This window comes from Capsicum annuum, chromosome 6 (assembly GCF_002878395.1).
Source record: "Capsicum annuum cultivar UCD-10X-F1 chromosome 6, UCD10Xv1.1, whole genome shotgun sequence".
Classification (NCBI taxonomy): Eukaryota; Viridiplantae; Streptophyta; class Magnoliopsida; order Solanales; family Solanaceae; genus Capsicum; species Capsicum annuum.
In genome coordinates this window covers 162,628,592-162,652,028 of record NC_061116.1, presented here as the reverse complement: position 1 = coordinate 162,652,028, position 23,437 = coordinate 162,628,592, and positions in this window count along the sequence as shown.

Below are 23,437 nucleotides of genomic sequence, written 5' to 3'. Positions count from 1 at the left end.
TATTATGGATATTCAACTCTGAATGGTCAATCGGGTGCTAATGCCAATGGATGAGACTTATACCAGAACATCTTATTCAAATTTACCTAGGGATTAACAATGTAGACTTTTCAAGAGAAGGCTCAACAACAATGATAACTTTAGAATAACCTTGACACTGAAATAAACATAAATGTCTTCCCAATTAAAAGTTCCCAACTCTGTCAAATTGGGAAATCACTCTACTCCATTTCATCAATATCCAATGGAACCCCGTCGATTTTTGGAGGTTTAGGAATACAATCTTATTAAACCCTCTATTTGGATTTGAGGCTTAAAATACGTGTAAAATAATTTCATAAAAATGATATATGCTTCCTCTATTCTATGAGATTGCTATGAAATTTTATGCAAATAGGTTTAGTGGATATGACAAGCCTATGAAATTCTACATGAAGCAAATACTGAAGAAATTCTTCTGGAGAGCAAGAACTATAAAACTTTGAGTTTTTTCGAGAAGAATGAAATTTTCATGGAGAAAGATATAAAGAAAGACTCTAAAGTTTTTTTTCTTAAAGTTACTATAGAAATCACAAGAGTCTGAATATAAATAGAATTGGTGGAACACAAAGAATGAAAGTACACAACCTTTCATCTAAGAGACACCTCTTAATCTAAAAGATAAATCTTCATTAAAAAGACATATCTTTATTAAAATACTTATAATTATTAATTTATTTTTAAATAAAAATTCAACAATCCCTGACTTGTTTAAATGTAAATTAGGGCACAAAAATTCATGTTAACGTACAACATACAATATTTTTTTTATTTGAATAGTACCTTAGTGCAATATCATAAGATAAAATCAAAATCCAGCATAATTGCTTTGAATATGTTATTCCTTATGATAGCATCGGTGACACTACACACATAAATATTTTATTTTTGCTTTTCACTCAAACACACTTAGCACTTTTATGGCCATGTGCTATACAAAATTCAAGAATATTTATGACAACAACTCCAACTTCCAATAGAAGTAGCACCACTTTTATTTTCATATAGGTGAACTTATTTCAGTGTCTGTCATATTTGATGCACATGTTCCTTGATTTGAACTTCATTAAGAGTATTAGAACTCAATCCTCTAACCTATGACAACCAGTACTAGTACATCTCTTAATTTAGTACTGAAATATTCACGTATCAATAACTTATTATTCTTTGAACCCAAACTATTCATTTCACAGTACCGAGTAGGGTTGCCATTATTGGTGGACCTAATTAAGGAGTTTTAATATAATCAAACTTGAAGTTGTATTCAATAAGATTCTTTAAGAAATGTAGTAAATAGATTAGTCAAATTATATTGACTCCACCAATATGATAGAAGTGATTCCATCTTGAATTGACTTTCTTACACACTCATGTCAATAACTTATGCATTGTGGCTTTTCATTATATAATCTTGATATGATCGAGTTAGAGTGACTTGACTCTCAAAAAGTCAAGCTCATTTTGAAAAATCAATGGATTCACTTGAAAATATGGAATTCCTCAATCATTCAACTCATTTCCTTGCTTGTACTATTGTAAGTCTATTTCTTGGTTTTAAGAAACTATACTATTTCTTGGTTTCAAGAAACTATACCTCCTCACAAGGTAAATATTCATCAGGCGATAAATTTATTTTCTCACATATTAATTATCCAACTCGTATCAATATATCCTAATAAAATATTATGAAACTTAGCGTTTCTCAAATCTTTAGTTTTCTAAAGAAAATCAGGAACTTGACTAGTTACTCCTCTAGTAGCACTTGCTTACATAAATTAAGCCATAATTTTTTCATCATAATTAGTTAACTCAATCTAGAATCAAATAGGATATAGGATATTGACTTCTTTATATTTAAGTGACTAAATTTGTTTAGCACTTTCTCAATGTAATGAGGTTAAATCAATACATGAGCGCCCCCCCCCCCCCCCCCCGCGCCGCGCTATTTTTTTTATTGTTGAAACCCAACATAGTATCAATTTGTTTGAGATCCTTCATTTTAAATGTAAGAAATAAAAATCTCCTCGTTTTATTATGACTTTCGCATCATTTCAATCAATCAACATGTCGATACACTATCACACAATATCACATAACTATTAAGAATTATTAGTTGAAAATATACTAACTATATCTCAAATAGTTTGTGTTTTTCAAATATATATTCGATAAACACTCATTTTAATATTGTTTTAATAAAATATCAAATGCTCCCACACCTTGATTATATCAAATACCTTTTCATATCACATATAATGAAAACTCTGTTCATTAACTCATATTCTCTAGATCTCAGATTCACTTATAATAACTTTCATGTGTAGACACGTACTTGTATACAATGTAATAGTTTACACCATTGCAAAACTTGAAAATAAACTTCATATATGATCTTTATGCATGAATAAAGAATCATAATAATCATACAAGAAAATATTATTTCTAAAATTATCAGGCATCTAAGGATCATTATAAGTGTATCATCTACCTCAATATTTATGAAAATAAATTCAATAAAATAACATAGAGTGAATATTTATAAATAAACAGCATGTACAAATCGATAAGAAAATAGAATCCGTCTTTATTTTATCCATGGCTTCAACAATGTCTTCATATAACTCTTGTTTGCAACTTTCTTGATTTGTTGACAGTATTACCATTACCATCATAGTACCATGAAGTGATCATGGACTTCACTTTTGAAATTGATTAGCATTTTTCCATCAAGAAAAAATATAACCTTTTAGTAATTGATTTTCTTTTGTTAGAATAGGCACAACGACCGCAATTGACATGAATCACAGAACTTATATAGTAATTAGATAATCATAACCTTAAATGAAAATCAGAAAGCTACCTACTTTCAGAGCTTTCACAACATTCGTTCAACGCCTTGGTCTCCAGGTTTACTACCTTCTGCTACTTTCCGAATAATTTTCTTCAATCAATACTTATGTGGATAAGTAAAAAGATTCCTAGAAAATTATTTTAAGGTATATCATAATGACGAAAAAACAACCCCTATATATTTAATTGAAGTTGAAGTTGTAAGGGTTTTTTCTCCATTTATTTTAGATGTTTTTTCATTAAGTCTAGCCTATTAATTCCAAACATTAAGTCAATAACTGTTTTTCTTTTGTCCATTATGATCAATGTTCAATAGGTGTATTAATATTTGTCACCAATAAGATTTTATTCCTATTAAAACTATGTAAAACATTCTTACTTATATTTTTAAAAAATGGTTAACTAATCAGACATAATAGGGACAACAGATTTATCAAGTGAGAATTTTAATTATGATATTAATTCGCAAATGAATGAATTAATATACATAATATATTACAAATTATTTGACTAAAAATCTGTAATTGCACTCATCAATTTGATTTTGAAATCTATCATTACATCTTATATAACTCCTATGTTAGAATTATTGACACCAATTAATTAAATTAAATTTTATAAGAATTTAATTTACTAATTAGTATAATACATTATTTTACAAAGTTTTCACACAAAAACATATAAGAAACCATAAAGGGGTGTCATCTATTTTAAGTTCAGGACATAGTTCTATCAAATAATTTATATTTCACTAATGTGGTTTATTAGCATCCAATCTATTAGAAATAAACTCATAATAGAATCCTACCTTTTAATAAATTAAAATAATAAATCAAACTACATAGATCATAATAATTATATCAAGATTAAGAGTATAAGTACATGTAATAGTCTAGAGAAATTTCTTATTAGTATTCTATTCATAAATAAACATCTCTACTTGGTCCGTTCTGTACATACAAAATGTACTAGCACAAGAAGTTGAATACTACCACTCCTACAATTAAAAATAAATTATATTTAATCGTATGCTACAATCATCACGATGTCTGCCATACTTCCTCTTTGATTATGAACATAAGTTTATAACTAATAAGAACCAATAATTTTAATGTTTAGTGCATGAGTTAACTTCATACATAAAATCGTCTACTATATAAGTAAAGTATACACATGTTAACACAATAGTCTATTCAAATAATGATTTTATTAAATTAAATTAATTAAATAAACGACTTTACATAGGATGAAAATATAATATTATAACATAAACTACATGATTAGTAGTACATCCTAACACTTTTAACTTCCGTTCAACCAAGAAAAGTTTTGCTACACCAAAAACGAAGTCAACCTTTTCTTGCTATGATGTTGAAAGAGTGGGACATGATTATAAATTTATATTTCCTAGATATTTCTGATTTACTGCAGCTAGAAATATAGAAATATATGTCCTGTAATACCCCAAAGTTTCCTAACTCAATTTTTTTGTCCCAAGAATATCAAGTGTTAGCTTCTAAATTGAATGATTCTTATTCCATGAGGAATTTTCAAGATTTTTACCTTTTTATTCATGTGGAAAATTCAATAATATTTCCATCGATATAAAATTCGCCTAAATCTGATAATCGGGTAAGAAGTTATGGCTATTTCAAGTTCCAGTCGTAAAACAACGCCATATTAGTCAGTGGCGCACCGCGCCATAGGAGAGAATGGAAATTATCAAATTCCAGTAGGCGTCCATGATAGTGGCGCATTGCGCCAAACTTCCAGGTCACAAATGAAGTGGTAACACGATGGCTCCGTGTCACGTCATCCCTCAATTTCTCAATTGTCATATTCCAGTGACACGGCGTGATAGTGCGGCATCGCGCCCGAGATCCAGTTCAGAAAAATTTTACTGATATTAAAATATGCATCTAGGGTTAAAAGGGTCAATTTTCCACCTCTATACAAGCCCTTTAACAAGAGATTCATCTATTTGAAACCTAAAATATACAAGTTTCTCTTAATTTTCTCTCAAGAACAAGCTAGGATTTCAATTGGGGATTCAATTTCAAGAAAGTCTCTCTATCAATCTTCTCTAAATCAAGAACTAAGGTATGCGTTGTGTTGATTTATGGATTTCTTTCATCCATAAAGCTCAAGAACCCTATTTTAAATTATGGATCATGATATTTATGTTGTTGGTTGGTTATAACCATTTTTATCTTGTTATATGATTCCCAAGTTGGAATATTTATGTGTTTTTCATGAAACTACATTAGCAAGTGAGTGAAATCCATAAATTAAGTTATTTATAATGTGTCAATTTGATGATTAGGCCTATTCCATAAGGGTGCATGCAAGGTGTTTGATAAAATGCCTAGGAGGAAAGAAATTATGCACTATAGCTAAATTGTGATTCAAAATGACTTCCATGTTATTCTCATATATTAAAATTGTTGTTGGATTGCTCATGAGTTAGCCTTACAAAATTATGCTATGTATACATGTTATCTTATTCACATACCAAGCTATGACAATCAAATGCCCATGAAATATCTCTAATTATTATGTTAGGGATTATTGATGTCGGTCACGTATTAAAAAATGTCATGCCTTGTTTGTTTTCCTTTATCGAGTCCTGGGAGTACTTGTACCCAACAAGTTAGATGTATGTCTAGAGCCAGTGTCATGTATTCACGATATCCTCAGTCAAGACATGATCCATAGAACTCAGTCAGTCATGTGACTTAGGAAAGCTTAGTAATTTAGTAATCTCAATAGTATTCCATCAGTTAATGAAACTCCATGAATTCAGTGTTGTCTATTCAGTTAATTATGTTCAGAATCTATTCAGATGGGAGCAGAAATTAGCACTGAGTGAACCCAAGGATGGGAACTCACCTAATATGAAGGTGTGACTCTTCAAAGTCATCCTTGCATTCCAGAACTATGTAGCTAGCATAGGTTAAGACATCAACACTGTCATATAAGGGTTGATGAGATGGATAGGCACTATCAAATGAGGGCCCCACCATTCTCTTTTGGGGACGCTATCAAATAAGGGTCACTCATAGCTTTTCCTTACCAGTAGAGCGGTATTGACACCCTACCAATTGGGGTTATAGATTGGACACCAACTCAGCCATAATGGCGTATTAGGGGCATGTCAGTTAGATAACTACTTCCCACAGTTTCAATTATAGAATCAGGACTATCAGATACAATCATTCAATCTCAGTAATAGAACTCAGATAGTTCTATAGAATTCAGGACTTCCAAATATAGTCAACACAGCTACAGTACGAAACTCAGCTAGTTCCATCAGATTAAGGACTGTCAAATACAGTCACTCATGTCATCAGTTATATCAGTCATCATTCATGTTACTTATCAGTAAATTCATGTTATCATGATCTCAAAGATAGTTACTATGTATTCATGCATGTATTCTCACGTTCATATTAGTCAGTTAGCCAGTATTGTTCATACATATAAACCTCATGCATTCAATCTACCTATCATGCATTCCATTATATTCAAAGTACTAACGTATTTGCGTTATGGTGTCTTATACTATAAGTTCAAAATCACGAGATCCACAGCATCAGTAGAATTCTAGTCTCAACAGTCAGAGTTAGCAGTGAGTCCTTATCTCTTGAGGACATGATCATTTATTTATTATCTCATTAAGTAATTTATTAGTTGGAGTTAGTTGGGGACATGTTCCATCAACTCCTCATTTAGATAGTTCAGTTAGTTAGAGGCTTTCCAGACTATCATGTTATTTAAGTTTTGTTTTAGGTATTTCATGCCCTATTCAGATATTATATCTTTATCAGTTATATTACAGTCTTCAACCTTATGGTCTTTGAGTTTCTGCTTCCGTAATCATACAGTAACTTATGTAGTATACAGGTATAGATATCAGTCATGGGTAAGCTTGTGGTTCTTTGGGGTTATGAGCACCGTGTAGTATTTCGGGTACCAGATCCGAGGCATTACAAACTTGGTATCAGAGCCTAAGGTTCAATAGATTCCTACAAAGTCTGAAAGCCACATCTAGTAGAGTCATGTGCATGGGTGTATATCACACTACATTTATGTGCAGGAGGCTATAAGATGTTTTATGAATAGTTTCCCTTCTTTCAGTATTCATGTCAGACCAGTTAGCATAATCTTAAGTCAATCTCTTAGTCTAATCCATTTCTCTATTTCTTCTACAAAAAATGCCTCCTAAAAGAAAAAATAGGAATCAGTTAGCCCCTGAGTCAAAGAACCTTTGGGAGAACATGTTTCTCATACAGAGTTTAGAGTGCATTCACTACTCTTACTCAGTCAGTTGTCGCTTAAAATGAACAAAAAACTGTCATTCTAGCCAACCCAATGGCCAATTCAGTTGTAGCTAGGATTTGATACTTTACCTGAATAAATCCTCCATCCTTTCTTGGGTCCAAGTCAGATAAGGACCCTCAGGAATTCCTTGACCAGGTTCAGAAGGTTACAAATATTATGGGGGTTACTTCTAGTGAGAGTGCGGAGCTAGTTGCATATTATTTGCAGGATGTTTCTCACACTTGGTTCAAATAGTGGAAGTCTTAGAGGGCTATAGATGCAGGGCCTATTAAGTGGTAGGAGTTTTCTACAGCCTTCTTAGATAGGTTCTTTCCCCTAGAGTTGAGAGAATCTAAGGTGTTGGAATTAATCAACCTCAAGTAGGGCAACATAACGGTGAAAGAGTATTCTCTAAAGTTTACTCAATTAGCCAGATAGGACCCTCATGTGGTTGCAGAAAGCATGGCCAAGATAAGTAAGTTTGTTTCTAGGGTGAATAATAGTGTGGTCAAAAAGTGTAGGTCTGTGATGTTGAATAGTGACATGACTTTAGCCAGGCTTATGACTCATGCTCAACAGATAGAGGAGCAAAATATTAAGATGAGGAAGAAGCAAAGCAAGAGAACAAAGACAGGTTGTTTCAACTTTGCTCAGCCCAAATCAAAAGGAGGAAACCATTCTTAGTTTTGTCCTAAGTCATCAGTTTTAGATCCTTCTTCAGCTAGTATTCCAGCTCCTAAGTTCAGGGATGGGAATAGAGATAGGGCGCTAGGATCTAAGTCTCAAGGCAATGTCAACAATGCCCGAACTAATCCTCTTTGTCAGACTTATGGTATGAACCACAAGGGTGCTTGTAGAGCTGGTAGTGATTTCTATTTTAGATGTGGCAAGCCATTCGATAGAGTCAGAGATTATCCCCAGTCAGGGTATCAGGGTCAGCAGAATCATTTCTCAGCTCAGTCCGGTTGCCCAACTCAGTAGGGTGCCACTTCTAGTGCTACTAGTGGGAAATTCCCAAATAGACTCTATCCTCTCCAATCCCAGCAAGATTAGAAAAATTCTCCTGATGTGGTTACTGGTATATTACAGATCTTTAATATGCATTTTATACTTTGCTAGATCCAGGAGCTTCTTTGTATTTTGTTACTCCTTATATAGAACTTGACTTTGGAGTCAGTCTAAAAATTCAAGTAGAGCCCTTTTCAGTCTCTATCGTAGTGGGTAGAACCATCATAGCCCTACGGGTATGCAGGAACTGCCCGATTATGATATTTCAGAAAGTCACTTCAGCAAACTTAGTCAAATTAGAGATAACTGAATTTGATGTCATTCTAGGCATGGATTGGCTTTATTTTTGCTATGCCATAATCGACTGTAGAAATAAAATATTCCAATTTTAGTTTTTGAATGAACCCGTCCTATAGTGAAGGCTAGCGTATCCACTTTTAGAGGTCAACTTATTTTCTACCTTCGGGCATGGAAAATGATATATAAAGGATATGTCTATCATCTTGTTCGAGTTAAGGACATTAGTTTTGAAAAATCCAGTCTTGATTCAGTCCCAGTCATGAATTAATATTCAGATATCTTTTCCAAAGATCTTCCAGGGATTCCTCCCAAAAGGGAAATAGACTTTGGCATCGATCTTCTTCCAAATACTCAGCCTATATCTATTCTTCTATATAGAATGGCACCAACAAAACTCAGAGAACTGAAAGAATAGTTGAAGGATCTCTTAGATAAGGGATTCATCAGACCTAGTGTATCCCCGTAGGGTGCACCAGTCTTATTCACGCAAAAGAAAGACAGTTCTCTCAGAATGTGAATAGACTACCATAAACTCAATAAAGTCACGGTTAAGAAAAAGTATCCACTTCCCAGAATCGACGACTTATTTGACCAACTTTAAGGTGCCAGTTATTTCTCTAAGATAGACCTTAGATCCGGCTATCATCAGCTCAGATTCAGAGAATGTGACATTCAAAAAATAGCCTTCCATACTTGATATGGTCACTTTAAATTCCTAGTCATATCCTTTGGTCTTACTAATGCCCCATTAGCTTTTATGGTTTTGATGAACCGTGTGTTCAAGCAGTACTTGGACATGTTCGTCATAGTATTTATAGATGATAAATTGGTCTATTCTTGCAGTGAGCATGATCATGAAGACCATCTCAGAATCATACTTCAGACTCTCATTGACCATCTTCTATTCGCCAAATTCAGTAAATGGAAATTTTGGCTAAGGTCAATAGCAATCCTTGGCCATATCATTTTAGGTGATGGCATTAAAGTAGATCCTCAAAATACCGAAGCAATAAGAAACTAACCCGAACTTATCTCTCCATCAGATATTAGGAGTTTCTTAGGTTTGGCCAGCTATTCCAGGAATTCGGTCGAGGAATTTTCTTCTATTGCATCCCCTATGTCTAGATTGACTCAGAAAAAAGTCAAGTTTCAGTGGTTAGATCCTTTCGAGAAGAGTTTTCAGGAGTTGACGACTTGACTCACCTCAGCTCCAGTCTTAGCTCTTCTTGATGGTTTAGATAGTTTTGTAATGTATTACGATGAATCCGAAGTAGGTTTGGGTTGTGTCCTCATGCAGCATGATAAGGTCATAGCCTACACCTCTAGATAGCTTAAACCCCATGAGAAGAATTATCCTATTTATGATCTTGAGTTAGTAGCTGTAGTATTTGCTGTAAATATTTGGAGGCATTATCTATACGGAGTTCATGTAGATGTGTTCATAGATTATAAGAGTCTTCAGTATGTCTTTTCTCAGAAAGATCTCAATCTTTGTCATAGAAGGTGGTTAGAGCTCTTGAAAGATTATGACATGAGTATCCTTTATCATCTGGGCAATGCCAATTTAGTGGCCAACACTCTCAGTAGACTGTCTATGGGTAGTGTTGCTCATGTTGAGGACAGTAAGAAGAATTTAGCTCAGGAAGCCCATCAGCTTGCTAGACTAGGCATTCGCTTAGTCGATATAGAGGAGGGTGATATATGGGTTTAGAGTAGTTTAGAATCATCTCTATTTTCCAAGGTAAAAGAAAAGCAAGATAGAGATCCCAGTCTAGTCAAGTTGAAAGAGTCAGTTAAAGATCAAAAAGTTAAGGTTTTCTCCTAAAGGGGAGTTGGTGTTCTACGTTGTCAGGGTTGTCTGTATATTCTAGCTATAGAGGACTTATGATAGCAAATTCTTACAGAATCATATGGTGCATGCTACTCTATTCATCTAAGGGCCATAAAGATGTACCACAACTTGAGGGAGATCTATTGGTGGAGTGGAATAAAGAGGGATGTTGCAGAGTTTGTGGCTAAGTGCTCTATATATTAGCAGGTTAAGATAGAGCATCAAAAGCCTAGTGGACCTACGTAGGAGATCATTGTTCCTACTTGGAAGTGGGAAGAAGTTAACATAGACTTTGTGATGTGTTTTTCTTGAACTCGTTTTCAGTATGATTCAGTCTGGGTTGTTGTAGATAAGATGACCAAGTCATCTCATTTTCTCCCAATGTAAACCTCTTATTCAGCCGAGGATTATGCTAAACTCTACAACAGAGAGTTGGTCAGATTACACAGTGTTCCGTTATCTATTATCTCAGACAAAGGTACCCAGTTCTCCTCTCATTTTTGGAAAGCATTCGAAAAGGTTCTTGGTACTCAAATTCATCTCAGTACAACCTTTCATCCTCAAACAGATGGTCAAGAAGAAAGGACCATTCATACCCTAGAAGATATGCTAAGGGCGTGTGCAATTAATTTCAAGGGTAGTTGGGATGACCACTTTCCTTTGATTGAGTTTATATACAACAATAGCTATCATTCTAGTATTCGGATGGCTCCATTTGAAGCTCTCTATGTTAGGAGGTGCATATCTTTAATCGTTTGGTTCGAAGTTAGTGAGCCCTTAGTTATAGGGCTTGACTTAGTATTTGACGCCTTAGAGAAAGTCCAATTGATCACAGAAAGACTTTGGGCTGCTAAGAGACGATAGAAGTCTTATGCAGATGTGTGTAGAAAGGATCTTGAGTTAGATATTGGTGACTATGTATATCTAAATATCTCTCCTATGAAGGGAGTGAGTGGTTCGGCAAGAAGGGAAAGCTCAGTCCCTGATATTTTGATCCCTTCAAAATTCTCAGTCATTTTGGCAAGGTAGCTTATGAGTTCAAATTGCCTTTAGATCTAGCATCAGTTCATCCAGTCTTCCATGTCTATTTGCTCAAGAAGTGTATAAGTGACCCAGCAGTTGTAGTCATATTTAGAGCATAGATGTTCAGAACAGCCTCTCTTATGAGGAGATTCCTGTCGAAACTTTAGACTACCAGACTCGTAGACTGATGAACAAAGAAGTCCCTCTAGTCAAAGTTCTATGGCAGAATCAGTCCGTTGAGGGACCTACTTGACAAGCAGAAGTAGACATACGTACCAAGTACCCCCACCTCTTCTCCGCTGACATAGATCAAGCTCAAGGTAACAGTTCTCCTTAAGCTTTTCAGTTTTCATATCCAAATTTTAGTTACAACTTGGTATCATCCTCATGTTCAGGATTTCATTTTTGAACTTGGTACTAAGTACCATTGCATATCCAATTATATGTTCATGCATAAGATTAGTCATGTGTTCATGCATCAAGCATGCATTCTACTTATGAGAAGAATCGGTTATTAGAAATCTTAGTCATACAATTCATTCTGTCGTGTATTCATGTATCAGATATATTTGATCAACTTATCAGTAGTCTTAGTCATGCATTCATCTATCAGCTCAGTCATGAAATCATGCATCAGATATGCATGCTCTGTATGAATCTCAGAAATATCAATTATGTAGTCATATTTCAATGTTCATGTTCAGTATGTACTTCAGCTTAACGTTTCTCTTCTCTCAGTCAGTCTCATTCGAGGATGAATGTTCCCAAGGGAGAGATATTGTAATACCCCAAAGTTTCCTAACTAAATTTTTTTGTCCTAAGAATGTCAAGTGTACGCTTCTAATTGAATGATTCTTATTCTATGTGGAATTTTCAAGATTTTTGCTTTTTGTCATGTGGAAAATTCAATTAGCTTTCCATCGATATAAAATTCACCTAAATCCAATAACCGAGTAGGAAGTTATGGCTATTTCAAGTTCCCATCGTAAAATAGTGCCATATTAGTCAGTGGCGCACTGCGCCATAGGAGAAAATGGCAATTGTCAAATTCTAGTAGGGGTCTGTGATAGTGACGCATTGCACCAAACTTCCAGGTCATAAATGAAGTGGCAACGCGATGGCTCGACATCGCGCCATCCCTCAATTTCTCAGTTGTTAAATTCCAGTGACATGACGCGATAGCGCCGAGTCTCACCAGATTTCCAATTTGAGAATTTCACTTAAATTAGAAGACGCATCCAGGGTTAAAAGGGTCAATTTTCCACCCCTCTTCAAGCCCTTAACATGAGATTCAGCTATTTGGAACCCAAAATATATTAGTTTTTCCCAATTTTCTCTCAAAAACAAGCTACAGTTTCAATTGGGGATTCAATTTCAAGAAATTCTCTCTATCAATCTTCACTAAATCAAGAACTAAGGTATGTATTGTGTTGATTTAAGGATTCCTTTCATCCATAACGCTTAAGAACCTTGTTTTAAATTATGAATCATGATATTTATGTTGTGGGTTGGTTCTAACCATGTTTATCTTTATATATGATTCCCAAGTTGGAATAATTATGTGTTTTTCATGAAACTACATTAGCAAATGAGTGTAATCCATAAATTAAGTTATTTATAATATGTCAATTTGATGATTAGGACTATACCCTAAGGGTGCATGCCAGGTGTTTGATAAAATTCCTAGGATGATAGAAATTATGCGCTATAGCTAAATTGTGATTCAAAATAACTTCCATGTTATTCTCATGTACTGAAATTTTTGTTGGATTTCTCATGAGTTAGTCTTAAAAAATTATGCTATGTATACATGTTATCTTATTCACATACCAAGCTATGATAATCAAATGCCCATGAAATATCTCTAATTATTATGTTATGGATTGTTGATATTGGTCACGTATTCAAGAATGTCATGCCTTGTCAGTTTCCCTCTATTGATTCCTGGGGTTACTTGTACCCAACAAGTTAGCTGTATGCTTAGAGCTATTGTCATGTTTTCATGATATCCTCAGTCAAGACATGATCCATAGAACTCAGTCAGTCATTTGACTCAGGAAAGCTCTGTAATTCAGTAATCTTAATAGTATTCTATTAGTTAATGAAACTCCATGAATTCAGGGTAGTCCATTTTAGTTAATCATGTTTAGTTTTTATTCATATGGGAGTAGGAATTAGCACTGAGTAAACTCGAGGATGGGAAATCACCTGTTATATGAGGGTGTGATTCTTAAAAGTCATCCTTGCATTCCAGAACTATGTAGCCAGCATAGGTTGAGACATCAACACTGTCAGATAAGGGTTGATGAGATGGATAAGCACTGTCAGATGAGGGCTCCAGCATTCTCTTTTGGGGATATTGTCTGATGAGGATCACTCACAGCTTGTCCTTACCAGTGGCGTGGTATTAATACCCTTACAATTGGGGCTACAGATTGAACCCCAACTCATCCATAATGGCGCATTAGGGGCATGTCGGTTAGATAACTACTTCCCACAGTTTAAGTTATAGAATCAGGACTGTCAGATACAGTCATTCAGTCTCAGTAATAAAACTCAGATGGTTCTACAAAATTTAGGATTGTCAAATATAGTCACCTCAGATACAGTATGGAACTCAGTTAGTTTCATCAGATTTAGGATTGTCACATAAAATCATTAATGTCATTAGTTATATCAGTCATCAGAATTTAGTTGTCAGTCATGTTAGTTATCAGTAAATTTATGTTATCACAATCTCAGATATAGTTACAATGTATTTATGCATTTATTCTCACATTCATATTAGTCATTTATCCAGTATTTTTCATGAATATGAACCCCATGCATTCAGCCTACCTTCCATGCATTCCAGTACATTCAAAGTACTAACACATTTGCGCTATGGTGTCTTTTACCATAGGTTCAGAAGAACGAGCTCCAGAGCATCAGTAGCATTCTAGTCTCTATAGTCAGAGTTAGCAGTGAGTTCTCATCTCACGAGTACATGATTATTTATTTATTATCTCATTAAGTAATTTGTTAGTTGGAGTTAGTTAGGGACATGTCCCATCAACTCCTCATTCAGACAGTTCAGTCAGTTAGAGGCTTTCCAAACTATCATTTTTAGAATAACATGTTATTTCAGTTTTGTTTTGGGTATTTCATACCCCATTTAGTTGTTATATCTTTATCATTTATGTTACAGCCTTGAACCTTATGGCCTTTGAGTTCATGTTTCCATAATCATATAGTATATTATGCAGTATACAGGTACAGATATCAATCATGGGTTAGCTTGTGGTCCTTTGGGGTCATGAGCACTATGTAGCATTTTGGGTACTAGATCCGGGGTGTTACAAACTTGGTATCATAGCGTAAGGTTTAATAGAGTTCTACGAAGTCTGAAAGCTGCATCTAGTAGAGTCTTGTGCATGGATATGTTGCGGGCCACATTTATGTGCAGCAAGAAATAAGATATCTTAGGAATAGTTTTCCTTTTTTCAGTATTCATGTCGTGCCTGTGAGTATAATCTCAAGTCAATCTCTCAGTCTAATCTATTTCTCCCTTTCTTCTATAGAACATGCCTGCTAAAAGAAGAAATGGGAATTAGTCAGCCCCTTAGTCCGAAAAACCTTTGGGCAAACATATTTCTTATGCAGAGTTTAGAGTTGCATTCACTACTCTTGCTCAGTCAGTTGCTGCTAATAATGAATGACCAGCTTTCATTCTGGCTAACCCAGTGGCCAATTCAGCTGGAACAAGGATTCGGGACTTCACCCGAATGAATCCTCTATATTTTCTAGACTCAATTAGCCAGATATACCCCTCATATGGTTGCAGACAGCAGGGCTAAGATTAGTAAGTTTGTTTTTGGGGTGAATGATAATGTGTTCAAAGAGTGTAGGTATGTGATATTGAATAGTGACATGACTTTATCTAGGCTTATGACTCATGCTCAGCAAATAGAGGAGCAAAAGATTAAGATGAGGGAGAAGTAGAATAAGAGAGCAAGGTCAGGTAGTTTCAACTTTGCTCAACCCAATTCAAAAAGAGGAAACTGTTCTCTATTTCGTCCTAAGTCATTAGTTCTAGCTCCTTTTTCAACTAGTGCTCCAGCTCTTAAGATCAAGGATGGAAATAGAGATAGGGCGCCAGGCTCTAAGTCTCAGGATAGTGTCAATAATGGCCGAACTAATCCCCTTTGTCAGACTTCTGGTAAGAACCACACGGGTACTTGCAGACCTAGTAGTGATGTCTATTTTTGATGTGGCAAGCCAGATGATAGAGTCAGGGATGTTTCTCTTCTAGTGCTACTAGTGGACAATGCCTAAACAGACTCTATGCTTTCCAGTCCCGATAAGATCAGGAAAATTCTCCTAATGTGGTTACTGGTATGTTACAGATCTTTTGTATGCATGTTTACTCTTTGCTAGATCTAGGAGCTTCTTTGTGTTTTGTTACTTCTTATATAGCAGTTGACTTTGGAGTCATTTTGGAAATTCTAGTAGAGCCATTCTCCGTCTTTACCCCAGTGGGTAAAACTATCATAGCCCGGTGGGTATACAACCACTGCCCGTTATGATATTTCAGAAAGTCACGTCAGCAAACTTAGTTGAATTATAGATGACTAATTTTGATGTCATTTTCGACATGGATTGGCTTCATTCATACTATTCCACAATCGACTACCAAAATAGAATAGTCCAATTTTAGTTTCTTAATGAACCCGTCCTAGAGTAGAAGGGTAGTGTATCTATCTACTTTTAAAGGTTAGCTTGTTTCCTACCTTTGGGCATGGAAAATTATGTCTAAAGGATATGTTTATCATCTTGTTCGAGTTAAGGAAACGAGTTCTGAAACTCCCAGTCTTGATTTAGTCCCAATAGTGAATGAATATTCAGATGTCTTTCCCGAAGATTTTCTAAGGATTTCTCCCGAATGGGAAATAGACTTCAGCATCAATCTTTTACTAGATACTCAACTAATTTCTATTTGTCCATACAAAATGGCACCAACAAAACTTAGAGAACTGATAGAACAGTTGAAAAATCTCTTATATAAGGGATTCATCAGACCTAGTGTGCCCCATGGGGTGCAATAGTCTTATTCGTGTAAATGAAAGATGGTTCTCTCAGAATATGCATAGACTACCATCAAATCAATAAATTCACGGTCAAGAATACATATCCACTTCCTAGAATCGATGACTTGTTTGACCAACTTTAGGGTGCCATTTATTTCTCTAAGATAAACCTCAGATCCGTCTATCATCAGCTCAGAGACAGAGAATGTGACATTTCAAAAATAGCCTTTCATACTCATTATGGTCACTTGAAATTCCTAGTCATGTCCTTTGGTCTTACCAATTCCCTAGCAGATTTTATAGACTTGATGAACCATATGTTTAAGCTGTACTTAGACATGTTCATCATAGTCTTTATAGATGATATTCTGGTCTATTCCTGTAGTGAACATGATCATGCAAACTATCTTAGAATCATACTTCATACTCTTAGATATCATCATCTATTTTCCAAATTCAATAAGTGTGAATTTTAGCTAAGGTCAGTAGCATTCCTTGGCCATATCATTTCTTATGATGGCATTAGAGTAGATCCTCGAAAAACTAAAGCGGTAAGTAACTGGCCCAGACCTGTCTCTCCATCAGATATCAGGAGTTTTTTGGGTTTGGTTGGCTATTAAAGGTGGTTTATTAAGGGATTTTCTTCTATTGCATCTCCTATGTACAGATTGATTCAGAAGAAAGTCAAGTTTTAGTGGTCAGATCCTTCTGAGAAGAGTTTTAAGGAGTTGAAGACTCGACTCACCTTAGCTCCAGTCCTAGCTCTCCCAGATAGTTCAGATGGTTTCATAGTGTATTGTGATGCATCTAGAGTAGTTTTGGGTTGTGTCCTCATGCAGCATGGTAAGGTCATAGCCTACGCCTCCAGAAAGCTTAAACCCTATAAGAAGAATTATCCTTCTCATGATTTTGAGTTAGTAGCCATAGTATTTGCCCCAAAGATTTGGAGGCATTATCTATATGGAGTTCATATAGATGTGTTCATAGATCATAAGAGCCTTCAGTACTTCTTTTCTTAGAAAGATCTTAATCTTCATCAGAGAAGGTAGTTAGAGCTCTTGAAAGATTATGATATAAATGTCCTTTATCATCCAGGAAAGTCCAATATAGTGGACGACGCTCTCAGTAGACTATCTATGGGTAGTGTTGCTCATGTTGAGGTTAATAAGAAAAATTTAGCTCAGGAAGTCCATCAGCTTGCTAGACTCGGCATTTACTTATTTCATATAGAGGAGGGTGATTATGGGTTCAGAGTAGTTCAGAATCATCTCTATTTCCAAGGTGAAAGAAAATCAAGATAGAGATCCTAGTTTAGTCAAGTTGAAAGAGTTAGTTAAAGATCAAAAAGTTGAGGTTTTCTCCTAAGGGGGAGATAGTGTTCTGCGTTGTTAGGGTCATCTGTGTGTTCTAGCTGTAGATAACTTATGACAGTTAATTCTTCTAGAAACGCATGGTGTTCACTACTCTATTCATCCAGGGGCCACAAAGATGTACCTCAACTTATGGGATATCTATTTGTGGAGTTGGATAAAGAGGGATATTGTAGAGTTTGTGGCTAAGTGATCTGCATGTCAGTAGGTTAACATATAGCATCAGAAGCCTAGTGGATCTATACATGAGTTCATTATTCCTACTTGGAAGTGGGAAAAAGTCAACATGGACTTTATGATGGCTATGCCTCGAACTCATCGTCAGCATGATTTAGTCCGAGTCATAGTAGACAGGATAACCAAGTCAACTTATTTTCTCCCAGTTCATACCTCTTATTCAGTCGAGGATTATGCCAAACTCTATATCAGAGAGTTAGTCAGTTTGCAAGGTCTTCCGTAATATATTATCTCAGATAGAGGTACCCATTTCACCTTTTATTTCTAGAAAGCATTCCAAAAGGGTCTTGGTACCCAAATTTATCTTCGTACAGCCTTTCATCCTCAGACAGATGGTCAAGCAGAAAGGACCATTCAGACCCTAGAAGATATGATAAGGGCGTGTGAAATTGATTTCAATAGTAGTTGGGATGACCACTTTTCTTTGATTGAGTTTGCATACAACAATAGCTATCATTCCACTATTCGGATGGCTCCATTCAAAGCTATCTATTGTAGGAGGTTCAGATCTCCAATCGGTTGGTTTGATGTTAGTAAGGCCTCAGTTATAGGGCCTGACTTAGTATTCGTGCATTAGAGAAAGTCCAGTTGATCCGAGAAAGACTCCGGGCTATTAAGAGCCGATAAAAGTCTTATGCAGATGTGTGCAGAAAGGATCTCGAGTTTGAGATTGATGACTATGTCTATATAAATATCTCTCCCATAAAGGGAGTGAAGAGGTTTGTCAAGAAGGGAAATCTCAGTCCCCGGTATTTCAGTCCCTTCAAAATTCTCAATCATTTCGACAAGGTAGCTTATAAGCTCGAATTGCCTTCAGATCTAGCCTCAGTTCATCCAGTCTTCTATGTCTCTTTGCTCAAGAAGTATATAGGTGACCCAGCAGTTGTAGTCCCTATTTAGAGCATAGATGTTTAGAACAGCCTCTCTTATGAGGAGATTCCAATTGAAATTCTAGACTACTAGACTCGTCGACTGAGGAACAAAGAAGTCCTTCTAGTCAAAGTTCTTTGGCAGAATTAGTCCGTTGAGGGAGATACTTGGGAAGGATAAGCAGACATGCGTACCAAGTACCCTCAACTCTTCTACGCGGACTCAAATCAAGCTCAAGGTAATATTTCTCCTTAAGCGTTCAGTTTTCATGTCCAGATTTTAGTTACAACTTGGTATCGGCCTCATGTTCAGGATTTCATTTTTAAACTTGGTACTAAGTACCATTACATATCCAATTATATGTTATGCATTAGATTAGTAATGTGTTCATGCATTAGACATGCATTCTCCTTGTGAGAAAACTCAGTTATTAGAAATCTCAGTAATGTAATCATTTTCGTCATGTATTCATGTATCAGATATGTATGATCAACTTATCAGTACTCTCAATAATGCATTCATGTATCATCTCAGTCATGAAATCATGCTTCAAATATGTATGCACTGTATGAATCTCAGAAATGTCAGGTATGTAGTCATGTTTTAGTGTTCATGTTTAGTATGTACTTCAGCTTATCATTTCTCCCCTCTCATTCAGTCTTATTCAAGGACGAATGTTCACAAGGGGGATATATAGTAATACCCCAAATATTCCAAACTAAATTTTTTCATCCCAAGAATGTCAATTTTTAGCTTCTAAATTGAATGACGTTTATTCTATGAGGAATTTTGAAGAGTTTCACTTTTTTTCATGTGGAAAATTCCACAAGCTTTCCATCAATATAAAATTTTCCTAAATCCGATAACCGAATAAGAAGTTATGTCTATTTCAAGTTCCCATCGTAAAATAGTGTCATATTAGTCAGTGGCGCACCGCGCCACTGGAGAAAATGGAAATTGTCAAATTCTAGTAGGGGTCCGTAATGGTAGTGAATCGCATGAAACTTTCAGGTTGCAAATGAAGTGGCAACGCGATGGCTTTGCGTTGTGCCATCCCTTAATTTCCCAGTTGTCAAATTCCAGTGACATGGTGTGATAGCGCCGCATCGCACCAAGGGTCAAATTCGGGAAAATTTCGCTGAAATTAAAAGACGCGTCCAGGATTTTCTTACCCCTATTTAAGCCCTTTAACACGAGATTCAGCTATTTGTAACCCAAAATACACTAGTTTCTCTCAATTTTCTCTCAAGAACAAGCTCGGGTTTCAATTGGGGATTCAATTTCAAAAAAGTCTCTTCATCAATCTTTGCTAAATCAAGAACTAAGGTATGCTTTGTATTGATTTATGGATGCATTTCATCCATAAAGCTCAAGAACCCTATTTTAAATTATGAATCATGATATTTATGTTGTGAGTTTCTTGTAACCATGTTTATCTTGTTATATGTTTCCCAAGTTGGAATATTTATTTGTTTTTTATGAAACTACATTAGCAAGTGAGTGAAATCCATAAATTGAGTTATTTATAATGTGTCAGTTTGATGATTAGGCCTATACCCTAAGGGTGCATGCAAGGTGCTTGATAAAATGCCTAGGAGGATAGAAATTATACACTATAGCTAAATTGTGATTCAAAATGACCTCCATGTTATTCTTATGTATTGAAATTGTTTTTGGATTGCTCATGAGTTAGCCTTACAAAATTATGCTATGTATACATGCTATCTAATTCACGTACCTAGCTATGATAATCAAATTCCCATAAAATATCTCCAATTATTGTGTTATGGATTGTTGATGTTGGTCACATATTCAAGAATGTCATGCCTTGTTAGTTTCCCTCTATCGGGTCCTGGGGGTACTTGTACTCGTCAAGTTAGCTGTATTCTTAGAGCCAGTGTCATGTTTTCATGATATCCTCAGTCAAGACATGATCCATAGAACTCAGTCAGTCATGTGATTCAGGAAAGCTCAGTAATTTAGTAATCTCAATAGTATTCTATCAGTTAATGGAACTCTATGAATTCAGTGCTGTCCAGTTCAATTAATCATGTTCAATGTCTATTCAGATGGGTGTAGGAATTAGCACCGAGTGAACCTAAGGATGGGAATTGACCTATTATATAAGGGTGTGATTCTTAGAAGTCATCCTTGCATTCCAGAACAATGTAGCCAGCATAGGTTGAGACATCAACACTGTTAGATGAGGTTTGATGAGATGGATAAGCACTGTCAAATTTGGCCCCACCATTTTCTTTTAGGGACACTGTCAGATAAGGGTCACTCACAGATTTTCTTTACCAGTGGCTTGGTATGACACCTTTCCAGTTGGGGTTACAAATTGGAACCCAACTCAGCCATAATGGTGTATTAGGGGCATATCGGTTAGATAACTACTTCCCATAGTTTTAGTTATAGAAATAGGATTATCAGATATAGTCATTCAGTCTCAGTAATAGAACTCAGATAGTTCTACAGAATTCAGGACTATCTGATACGGTCAACTCAGATACAATACGAAATTCAGCTAGTTTCTTTAGATTCAGGACTGTCAGATACAGTCACTCATGTCATCAGTTATATCAGTCATCAAAATTCAGTTATCAGTGATGTTAGTTATTAGTAAATTTATGTAATCACTATCTCAGATATAGTTACTATGTATTCATGTATGTATTCTCACATTTATATTAGTCAGTTAGCTAGTATTGTTCATGCATATGAAACCCATGCATTCAGCCTACCTTCCAAGCATACCAGTACATTCAAAGTACTGACACATTTATGCTATGGTGTCTTATACCATAGGTTTAGAAGCACGAGCTCCAGAGCATCAGTAGTATTCCAGTCTCAGCAGTCAGAGTTAGCTGTGAGTCCTCATCTCTCGAGGACATGATCATTTATTTATTATCTCATTAAGTAATTTATTAGTTTGAGTTAGTTGGAGACATGTCCCATCAACTCTTCATTCAGACAGTTCAGTCAGTTACTATCATGTTTAGAATATCATGTTATTTCAGTTTTGTTTTGGGTATTTCATACCCCATTCAGATGTTATATTTTTATCAGTTATGTTACAGTCTTAAACCTTATGGCCTTTGAGTTCATGTTTCCGCAATCATATAGTATATTATACAGTATACAAGTACAGATATTAGTAATGGGTTAGCTTGTGGTCCTTTAGGATTATGAGCACTGTGTAGCATTCTAAGTACCAGATCCAGGGCATTACATGTTCTTATAAAGAGGTTTGTGGATTGTATGAGATATTGGCATTGAGCCCAAAATTAAAGAATAATTTTTGCAAAGAAGGATTTGTAGTCCAAAGAGTCTCTAATATAAAAATTTTATTACTACAGTGCATGATGGATTAATTATAGAGAGGGTAGGAGGAGGCAATGGTCAAAACCATATAGAGTATCTCCTGATTTTGTCACAAGTGAAAGTGGGTCATGATGACACTTATTGTGGCTCAACCTTGACAAGTAAGTCAATCCCCCAACTTATAAAAAACAAAATTGATAATAAAATAAATAAAAGAGCGACATCTAGAATAAATTCAAGCCAATGCGAAACATAATTAAAACCCTAAATGAAATCTCAGAAGTCTCCACCATCCAGTGTTATAGTACAAGTGCATCTAGAATATAACTGAATTTGAAAGTATATATATCTATCTTTGAAATTAAAATAAAGAACATAAAGTAAGATAAGAGGAGGTCTAAGTCAGACCTAAAATTCCTAGAGAAAAAAATACCTTAAACACTGCTTCAATCGTCACAAAATTAGCTACCGTATCTATACTCGTACTTGAATATGTACCAAAATGGTAGAGTAGGAGTGAGTACTGTCCACTTGTACTCAGTAGGTATCATAGAAAGACTGAGCAAAGTAGAAAATAAGATAAGTAAAATATATTATGAGTACATTATCTTTAAGTAGAAAAGTCCCAAATGATAGCTCACAGTGTCTCCACTAACAATTCTACAATAAAAACAAAAATAGCACAAACATACACAAAGAATATACTAAAACTAACACAAGTCAAGAAAACTTAAGTGTAACAACCTAAAATTTGATAAAATATATAATATTTTTTATTTTATGTGATTTGACTATTTTACCCATTTTCGTTGTTACATGGTATTTTTGGAGCGTGGGTGGGCTGAGTGGCACAATTTTTTATGTATTTTTGTACCATTTATGCAATAGTATAATTTTTGGAGGCTTTGAGAGCCTTATTTTGGATTTTTGTAGTGATCTTTTGATCCATGCAATGGATGATTCAATGGACTGTGCTAGTAGATATGGAACGTTGATTTTAGGGTGGTAAAATGGTTTGTGTGGTTTTATGGCTTTTAAATCACGATTTGACCCTCGGTTTGGAAAATTATGACTTTGAGTTTTGGTGGGTTGACTTTGTGAAAATGATTTTTTTTTTAAATTCTAATATTACTTGAGTCTAGAGTGTCGAATTTAGTATGGTTACATAGTTCGTTTTTGTAAATCAGGTTTCGAATGAA